This window comes from Spea bombifrons, chromosome 10 (genome assembly GCF_027358695.1).
Source record: "Spea bombifrons isolate aSpeBom1 chromosome 10, aSpeBom1.2.pri, whole genome shotgun sequence".
Taxonomy (NCBI): Eukaryota; Metazoa; Chordata; class Amphibia; order Anura; family Pelobatidae; genus Spea; species Spea bombifrons.
The window spans coordinates 32875670-32885219 of NC_071096.1; positions in this window are offsets into that span (position 1 = coordinate 32875670).

Below are 9550 nucleotides of genomic sequence, written 5' to 3' on the forward strand. Positions count from 1 at the left end.
GTTTCTCCATCTCAATAACAAATGGTCAAGGGGAAGAATGGTGTGTGTTCTGGTCGGAACCAAATCTCTATTGGCCATCTCTATTACAAATATGCAAAATGTAACAAAAATCCATTCATACAGCTTCCATATAGACTTGTGGAACCTAATCATTGCTTATTTATTGTAAAAAAAATTACTGATCACCTATAAGACCAAACCTTGATTGTCCCGAAGTCTAGAATTACACATTGGCAATTCTACATCTCCTCTGGTATTTCTAACTGGAAGTAATACAATCTGTTTCTGTAGTTTTATTTGGAAACAAATGTTACTGTAGTTAAATGTCAGACGGTTAAATTGTTTGGTTCCTTTCATCAACTTCAGTAATAATGTTATTGCTGGCTACAAAGTGATAAGCAGTAAAAAAAAAAAAAAATCAAAGTAGAATACATGCAACATTGCATTTTACCATTTTGACAATACTGTCACCTTTGTCCTGTAACGGAGGTGATGAGACCACCCTTACATTCTTAATTACAAGACCCTAATGATCCCCTGAAGGATGGTTATTTAAAAGGGGTGGATTATCCATTAGGCATGTGCCTAGCAGCTCCCAAGGTCTGACGGCCCTGGCGGTATAATACCACAGGTATACAATGGTATACACTGCCATAGGGTGAATAGCAGTAGCCTAGAGATTTACCCGAGATGAACGTTGCGTGTACGGAAGGATCTATTCATCTGATTTGCTACTTCACTTAATCACTACAATCAATGTGCCATTTAATAATCCTTATTGTATTTTCCCGGTAAGATCTCTATGTACTTTTTCTTTTACAGAACGTTCATATAATTTTGAAACAGCACTGAAACAATCCTGATTTTAACACCTTTGCCAAGACAAAATGCTAATTAGGGACAGAATGTCCCAAATACTTTACTGTTCTTCAATAAACCACCGGCACGTTATTGGGATTCTTTGCTTACAAAAAGGTGGGTGATTTGAACACTAGAACATTTTTAATGACGAAACATGGAAGATATACTACACATGTAAAGAATACCATGCTAATAATGTAACAAACATTTTTATGAATCAAGCATTTGGAAATGCATTATAGGTGAATTGTTAACTGATCATTTATGATGGGGTCATTAAAATGATTATATTGCATCACATTCTGATACCTCAAATTTTGTTTTTAACCATATCTACCAGAATCTGGGCTAAATATATGCATGAAGGGACAAGGGCTTCATGGACAGGCTGGAACATCTATGGGATTTGGACAGCGAAGGTGGTTGGAACAGATCTTGGCAGTGATGGATACATCCAAGTCACTCTACCCTCTTCGGAATAGTTTCATTGTGGCCAATACGGATAATTTGATAGGTATGGAGCAGACCAATCAGCTACTAGTAATCTAGACAGCCAATCAGAAAATAGTGCTGGTGTTGCCATTTTTTCACCATTGCCAGGTGGAATCCAAAGTAGTTTAACCATTGTAATTGTCCAAACAAGGATCAGGACTATACCTGTTCTCACGTCATTTAAAAAGCAATGGAATTTCTATAAATTCTCTTAATTTCAATAGGCGCTGGGGAAAAGGCTATGCGCTAATTTTGTTCCTAATTTGGCCCAAATATATAACATGTATTCAATAGATTTTAACTATGACTTTACACTTTATTTTAGTAAAAGCTTTGCCATCATACAATTGAGCCATTAACAGCATTCTTGAAAATAGAACATCTAAAGTTATTCATTAAGTTATGGGGTTTACCTCATTAAATTTCCTCTTTAGCCATCACAGGGTTAAAAAGATCATGCCAATTACATTATGGTGATTATGACACATCCCACCCAGGGAACACTACTGTTATTAACAAGTAACTGCTCACATGAAGATCACAAAATGTTCCAAGTGGAAATCTTCAAGTAACATCTGCTCAAGGTCAGAATGCAGATGAAGCAAGTGTCTGAGTAGATAGTAACGCTACTACTTTCAGTTTTCTCTGAAGGCATTAAAACCGATTGCGGACCCACGCTGTGCTTCCTGTTCCATGTCCTGCTGTTTAGGTGCCGCCCTGTCAACGTCAATAAAGTCATCAGTGGAAATTGCTGAAAGCCTCACTCCATACATGTCATGTGATGCCCTGTTTTGATCATTTAAAGGTCTGCCCTATGATTGAATTGCCAGAATTCTTATTTAACTCTGCTGAATTCACCTAATATTTACAGACAAATAAGCTTTTTTCATGCTTTTATCAAAATTACCGATTGGCTGATCCATATTACATGGCTCCGAACCTTTTTGCGAGGCAGTCCATGTTCTTGGACACTATCCTGCTAAGAAGCCCCAGGGTCGTGCTCCAACATGCACACCTTGTGATGCTCTAATGCTGAATATTGCAATTTGGCTCTAAGGAAGGAAGGGGGCAGTCTCTAAACATCTGGTGTCAGCATGCATATATGGGTGGTGTATGGTGTTAGTGTGTGTTGGCATATGGCATCAGAGGTAAGCCTAGTGTTGATGCAAGGGAAAGGAGGGAGATAGTGTGTGAAAGTGTTCTGTGTTAGAGTGAACAAGTGATAGTTTTTAGAGCATTAGTATATGCATGTATTTTAGTTCCAGGGGTACAAAAGGTATACCAGACCAAGGCACCACTAACCCTAGGCTCACTCAACCTTCACATAGCTGTTCTAGGACATCATTAGACTATAAGGCCAGGTCTTCACTCACTGAACATTCTAAATTCTTAAGAGAAAGGATGTACAGATAAAGCATAGTGTGAAAATATTCCAAGCACCATGCTATTACTCATCGCTAAAAATAGGGGCTGGCTGGGGTGGGGGGGCAATTGCCTCCCAGGCCGCCCTGAAAATAAATTAAACTGCCGCCCACTGAAGTGGCCGATTCAACCAAACCAGGGCCATCTTTAACGCAGGGCAAAAGTCTGCAGCACCCACAGTGGGCCGGCCAGTCACGCCGAGATGCCATTTTGGCCATAAGACACACCGGCTGCTTTAAAATCTTTAAGCAGCCAGCGTGCATGCACCATGCAGCTCAGTGCCTCAGTGAGGCTCTTCGTCCCACCCCTTTGAAGACGCAACGTGCTGCTCAAGGGGGTGGCGTCAGTTCCTCGTGACAGGGAGAAGAACACATCAGAGGAGAGCGGTCTGCAGGGAAGGCAGCAAAAAAGTATTTAAAAAAAGTAATTTGGGTGATAGGTGTAAGGGGACCAATATTCAAAGGAGGGGGCTGCCTTGGGACAACAATAAAATACAAAAAGGGGTGGCTGGGGGGGTATAAGTAGACAACAGGGTGGTTGGGGCATCACAAATCAACACACAAGGGGGTGGGTGGCTGGAGGCAATACACAGGTACATCACAAATCAATACACAAGGGTGTTAGGGCATTAATGCACAAAGGGGCCTGGCTGGGGGCACAAATGCACATTGGGGAAATACACAAGGGTGTAACAAAAAAACCAGGGTGGAAAGCATTTTTTTATGCTTTGTGTAGATTAACCTGTACTAATGAGGGTGTGTGTGGCAGAGCCCGTCCTGGTGTGTTTGGGTGTCTGAATGGCAGAGCCTGTCCTGATGCGTGTGTGTTTGGGTGTCGGAATGGCAGAGCCTGTCCTGGTGCGTGTGTGTTTGGGTGTCGGTGTGGCAGAGCCGGTCCTGGTGCGTGTGTGTTTGGGTGCCGGTGTGGCAGAGCCTGTCCTGGTGCGTGTGTGTTTGGGTGTCGGTGTGGCAGAGCCTGTCCTGGTGCGTGTGTTTGGGTGTCGGTGTGGCAGAGCCTGTCCTGGTGCATGTGTGTTTGGGTGTTGGCGTGGCAGAGCCTGTCCTGGTGCGTGTGGGTGTCAGTGTGGCAGAGCCTGTACAGGTGTGTGTGTGTGTTTGGGTGTGGGTGTTGCAGAGCATCCCCTGGTGTATGTGTTTGGGTGTGAGTGTTGCAGAGCCCGTACTGGTGTGTGTTGTGTCAGAGCCTGTCCTGGTGCGTGTGTATGAGTGTTTGGCAGAGCCTGTCCTGGTGTGTGTCGGTGTGGCAGAGTGTCCTGGTATGTGTGTGTGTTTGGGTGTCAGTGATGCAGAGCCTGTACTGGTGTGTTTTGTGCGTCTGTGTGGCAGAGCCTGTCCTGGTGTGTGTTTGGGTGTCTGTGATGCAGAGCCTGTACTGGTGTGTGTTTGGGTAACGATGTGGCAGAGCCTGTCCTGGTGTGTATGTGTGTGTTTGGGGGTCGGTGTGTGGCAGAGCCTGTCCTGGTGAGTGTGTTTGGGTGTCGGTGTTGCAGAGCCTGTACTGGTGTGTGTGTTTTGTGTCGGTGTGGCAGAGTCTGTCCTGGTCTGTGTTGTGTGTCGGTGTGGAAGAGCCTGTCCTGGTGTGTGTTTGGGTGTCGGTGTGGCAGAGCCTGTCCTGGTGTGTATGTGTGTGTTTGGGGGTCGGTGTGGCAGAGCCTGTCCTGGTGAGTGTGTTTGGGTGTCGGTGTTGCAGAGCCTGTACTGGTGTGTGTGTTTTGTGTCGGTGTGGCAGAGTCTGTCCTGGTGTGTGTTGTGTGGCAGAGCCTGTACTGGTGTGTTTTGTGTGTCAGTGTAGAAGAGCCTGTCCTGATGTGTGTTAGGGTGTCTGTGCGGCAGAGCCTGTCCTGGTGAGTGTGTTTGGGTGTCGGTGTTGCATAGCCTGTACTGGTGAGTGTGTTTGGGTGTTGGTGTTGCAGAGCCTGTACTGGTGTGTGTGTTTTGTGTGTCGGTGTGGCAGAGCCTGTACTGGTGTGTTTGTGTGGCAGAGCCTGTCCAGGTGTGTGTTTAGGCGTCTGTGTGGCAGAGCCTGTCCAGGTGTGTGTTTAGGTGTCTGTGTGGCAGAGCCTGTCCAGGTGTGTGTTTAGGTGTCTGTGTGGCAGATCCTGTCCTGGTGTGTGTTTGGGTGTCGGTGTTGCCGAGCCTGTACTGGTGTGTTTTGTGTGTCGGTGTGGCAGAGCCTGTCTTGGTGTGTGTGTTTGGGTGTTGGTGTTGCAGAGCCTGTACTGGTGTGTGTGTGTTTTGTATGTCTGTGTGGCAGAGCCTGTCCTGGTGTGTGTTTGGGTGCGGGTGTAAAAGAGCCTGTCCTGATGCGTGTTTAGGTGTCGGTGTTGCAGAGCCTTACTGGTGTGTTTGTCAGTGTGGCAGAGCCTGTCCTGGTGTGTATGGGTTTATTTTTCCACCCTAGGACCCATGCAAGGGCCAGCTGATTAGTGTAATTTTTGTATGCCTCTCCCTCTAAAGTCAGGCCCTAGGCCTGGATGGGCTAGGCCAAGATACAGCCATGCATACATGGTTTTCTTTAATCAGAGGATATTGCTGAACAAAGTGTTATTGCTCAGTAGTGGCACCTACCGTAGTAGAAGTAATCCTAAATGAAATTTGTTTAATTTTAATTCAGACTTTTACATATTACTGAATTTTTATCTTGTGTTTCCATGGTTTCAAAAGAAAACCTTAGTTACCCTGAAAAGGATATCAATTTGTGCAGGTACATCAAGCACGGAAAAAAGGATAAAGTATTTATACTTGTTGATACTGAAGTTATGTTTGAGTCTTTACAACCGGATTAATGGATAGACTTGATAACCCAAAAGCATCTGATCTGTTTCTAATCACCAATATTGTCCCATTTGTGACCCAAGTCACTCTTCTGCTATAGATTCCACATTTTATTAAGACCTGAGGATAACCAGATAAGAAAGTGTCAGGGGTCCAACTTAATGACCTTCTAAAAAAACCATAAAAGCTTGCATCTCTTGGCAAGTCTTGATATTCAAAAGATCTTCTCAGTTTCATACAATGGTTGTAAGACTTGCATGTACACAGCCATAGCTGACAATCCTATGAGCAGGTTATGAAAGGTCATTGCATGAAGGAAGCCTGGGGTCCCTGTCGGCAGTTCAGAATGGAGTTGGTAACCAATTGGTAACGGACCAATGGATAGCCAAGGAACATAAAAGACTGACAGATTCCTAGGATAATACTTAGAGAGTCAGCTAGACAGATGACTTGGATATAGTAACAATTAAAGGTAAACAGACAGATTGTGAGAAACTGACAGACCTAGGAAGAGAAAGCGTCTCAGTCAACAAAAAAGCAGAGGAAAGCAGACTGGAGGACCGGAAAGCAATATGCCAGTACAAAGACAACAACTGAATTAATATTTGGCAATTAAATACATACAGTTGGTGGTGAGATTATTAATCCTGGCTAGAGAGCAGGTGAGTAAAGGTTCTACAGCCGAGGGCAATCTTTGCTGTAGATGCAATGGCCGATTCATTTATGACTCATGGTGTGTGTGATCAGGGGCCAGCAGCAAATACCCCTTACCCCAGTCTAATATCCCCATCCGCTCCTCTGACTTTAAATGTTAATGTAAGCACAGCATAATTGGAATTTCTTTGTGTTGGCTAAAAGTACTTTTAATATATTTTCCAGTCAGTATTTTGCCACTAAAATTGGATTGCAACCCTCATCTTTTATCAGCAGAGGTGGATTTTCTTGGCTAGAGCCACTGCAGTTACAGACTGCCCCTAGCATGGTACCAAACACCAATCCTACCCAGCAATGAAACCTCCCTTAGAGGTGGCTTAATCAGATTCCCACACATGCTCTGCCTGGACCTGGGACAGCTGACCACATCTATTATATGTAGCAAACAGTTTAAAGTTGACAATAGGTGTCCAAAATGTCCACAGAAATATGCAGTCAGACCAATTACATGGGTTTTTTTTAAAGTGAAGTTTACCTTAAAAAAGAGCCAGATATAGCAAGCTTTAGAGAATGCACAGGCTTGTCTATAAGTAATATTAGAAAATGATTGATCTAGTTGATCTATGATCTATAGTTTCTAAAGGTTGTGTTCTCAGATAAAGTATCCTGAAACAAAATGCCATTGTAAACAAAGTATCTCACATCTAATTACTTTCCACCACTGTTTGATTATCAGAATTCCCCTAATTTTACTCTCCAACCGTAAACAGTTTTGAATATCCCTCCCAGTGATATTTAGTTTTACCAAACAGAATGACTCACGTACTGACTCAATCATAACGTAACAGAATGTGAGATCCAGCCAGTCTCCGTGGGACATCAAGTGAATATCTTACAGAATAATGCTGATCACAGCCATTCTTCTAATTGCCAACAAAATAATCAAAACTGAACATAAGTGTTAGTGACTCAATGCATAAACAAAAAAAACCCATGAAACTAACACGTTAACAGAAGCATTAAGACATGAGCATTAATTGTAGAAGCTAAACTGCAAAAATGTAACTTACTACATTCTGCTTGTTTTTGTTACATTTACGGTATATTAAAGGCTGTTCAGGGATGCAGTCTGTCGATGTGGCTACAGCGCTGTCTACATATTTAGATTTTGACTATTAGGTCCTAATAAAGATAACAGCTGAACAATGCGATAGCATGTGGCTCAATGCTTTCAGTGGGAATTCTCTCTGATAATTGGTAATCAGCCCGAGGCATCCACCTGTTCATTCCGCTGTCAATTAAGTAAACAGCTTCCAGGTTACCTCCTTAACTTATAAAGCAGGAGCTGTTTAAATTAAACAAGAGGTATGTAGGTTCTAGACAACATTCATTAGAATACCTGGGAACCTGCACTGATCCCCCTGAGATACTACAATTCCAATCCATCCCTGCATAGAGTAGAATTAACTGGAGCAGCCAGAAATAATCATATTATAAAAAGGATGGAAAGTGCCACTTACAGCTCAGAAGAAACTTCCACGGCCAGTTATGTCACTTAGTCTTTGGTATTTTTATGTCCTTATTGTCATGTAAACCTTTTTAGCATAAACCTGATTTGTTAAAGGGGTGGTTAAGCATTTTTAATTTACACACCATGCCTTGGAAGTCTCTGGTTTACCCTGAGGCTCTAGGTATTGCAGACGATTATGACTACTCCCGATCTCTAGATTAGCGACCTAGCACTGCCCGCCCGACCATGTGCTTCCCACTTAAAACACCTTGCATCAAGCCACACCCCTCTGTGAATAGCCCCACCTCCACATCTACATCAACTGGGATACCTAGGTCACAAACATAAGTGTTTCCTTAAGTATACATACATTACACTTATGAAATTAACTTAACTAGCAAATAGAGTAAAATATAAAAGCCTCATCATAGTAGCAATCCAATTTAATGACTAAAACAGCAGTCAATATCCTGACTGATTTTTTGTAACAGTTATATATTTATTTATAAATCTGGAGAGGTTCAGATTAAATCCATAAGCAACAAAAAAATTCTAAACAAATGTGATGAGCATACTTTACGGAGTTCCACAAATGCATAACATTAGATTTTTCAGTGTTGGGATCTCATCAGCCAACTGATTATACCCATTTGAACAAATGCACTGATAAAATATACAAGGGGATATTGCTGTAGATACCTCTTCAACTCAATTCAACCTGCTACTTGTTGTAAATCCACACCTTATAAGCCAAACAGGCCACATTATCATCAAACCTTCCAAAAGATATAAGCCAAACATCCCCTCCTTACAGTATACTCACTGCCAGCTCATACAAGAGTTCCAGAGATGTTTGAGATTCTGAGACTGAGATTGTGGACTCTCAAGGTTCTGGGCACCAGATTAGGTGGGCATCCTCCTACTGGAACAGACACACACAGAAGACCCTCCACAGTGCAACTGCTCTCACCCAGGGGTTATGTCCACAGTATTGAGGGCCACAGCAAAGCCTGGTCAATAACGAAGCACCTGCAAGAAAGAATCAGAAGCAAGCTTAGTCAGCAAGAAGACACCTTCATGAACCATAACCAAATGAAACAGAAGCACAGCTAGCAGTAGGTTTTTATAGGCAGCCCTCTAGTGATTAATTGGTAATAGCGCACAGGTGGAAAAACAGGTGTGCCTAAAGAGCTGGCAATCAAATGGGTGGGGCTTACAATACAAAAACACCCACTTGCACCATCAATATCCAGTGGCTACAGGGGTAAAGGAAGAAACCCCAAGACAACAGCTGTACCATGTCCACAGGCTCAAGCCCTGTTATCATAACACACGTTAATATTATGTTCTATTTTAACAAAACTACAATGTATTTATCACTTTGCAGATAATAAATCTTTATGACATATTTATGTGAACCACCAGTACAAGAGGTAGCAAAAACTTCGGACGTGTCTACGGTAAACAGCTAAAATGAAAACAGGCAGACTACTTATGGGACTATTACAGGCTGCTGGTACGTCTCCTATTCGGTAATAAGTATGTCCTGGACCGATCAGTTCTGTAAGGTTTAAGTTGCCAATCAAATTTCAAGTGTAATAACAACCACTTAATCCAATCCACTCAACAGCATCTGACAAAGTCAACTCGAAGTGTCACAAATGCTTCAGTTGCTGCCGAGTTGAGTGCAGGACTTGGAGAGCCAATGTTGTTGAGTTGTTGTTCAAATGGTCATCAAGCCCGTAAGTTGAGCTGGATATGCGAGTATGTCATACAGGGTCGGTGGACAAGTTAATAATCATGCCTGTCAGTCCTA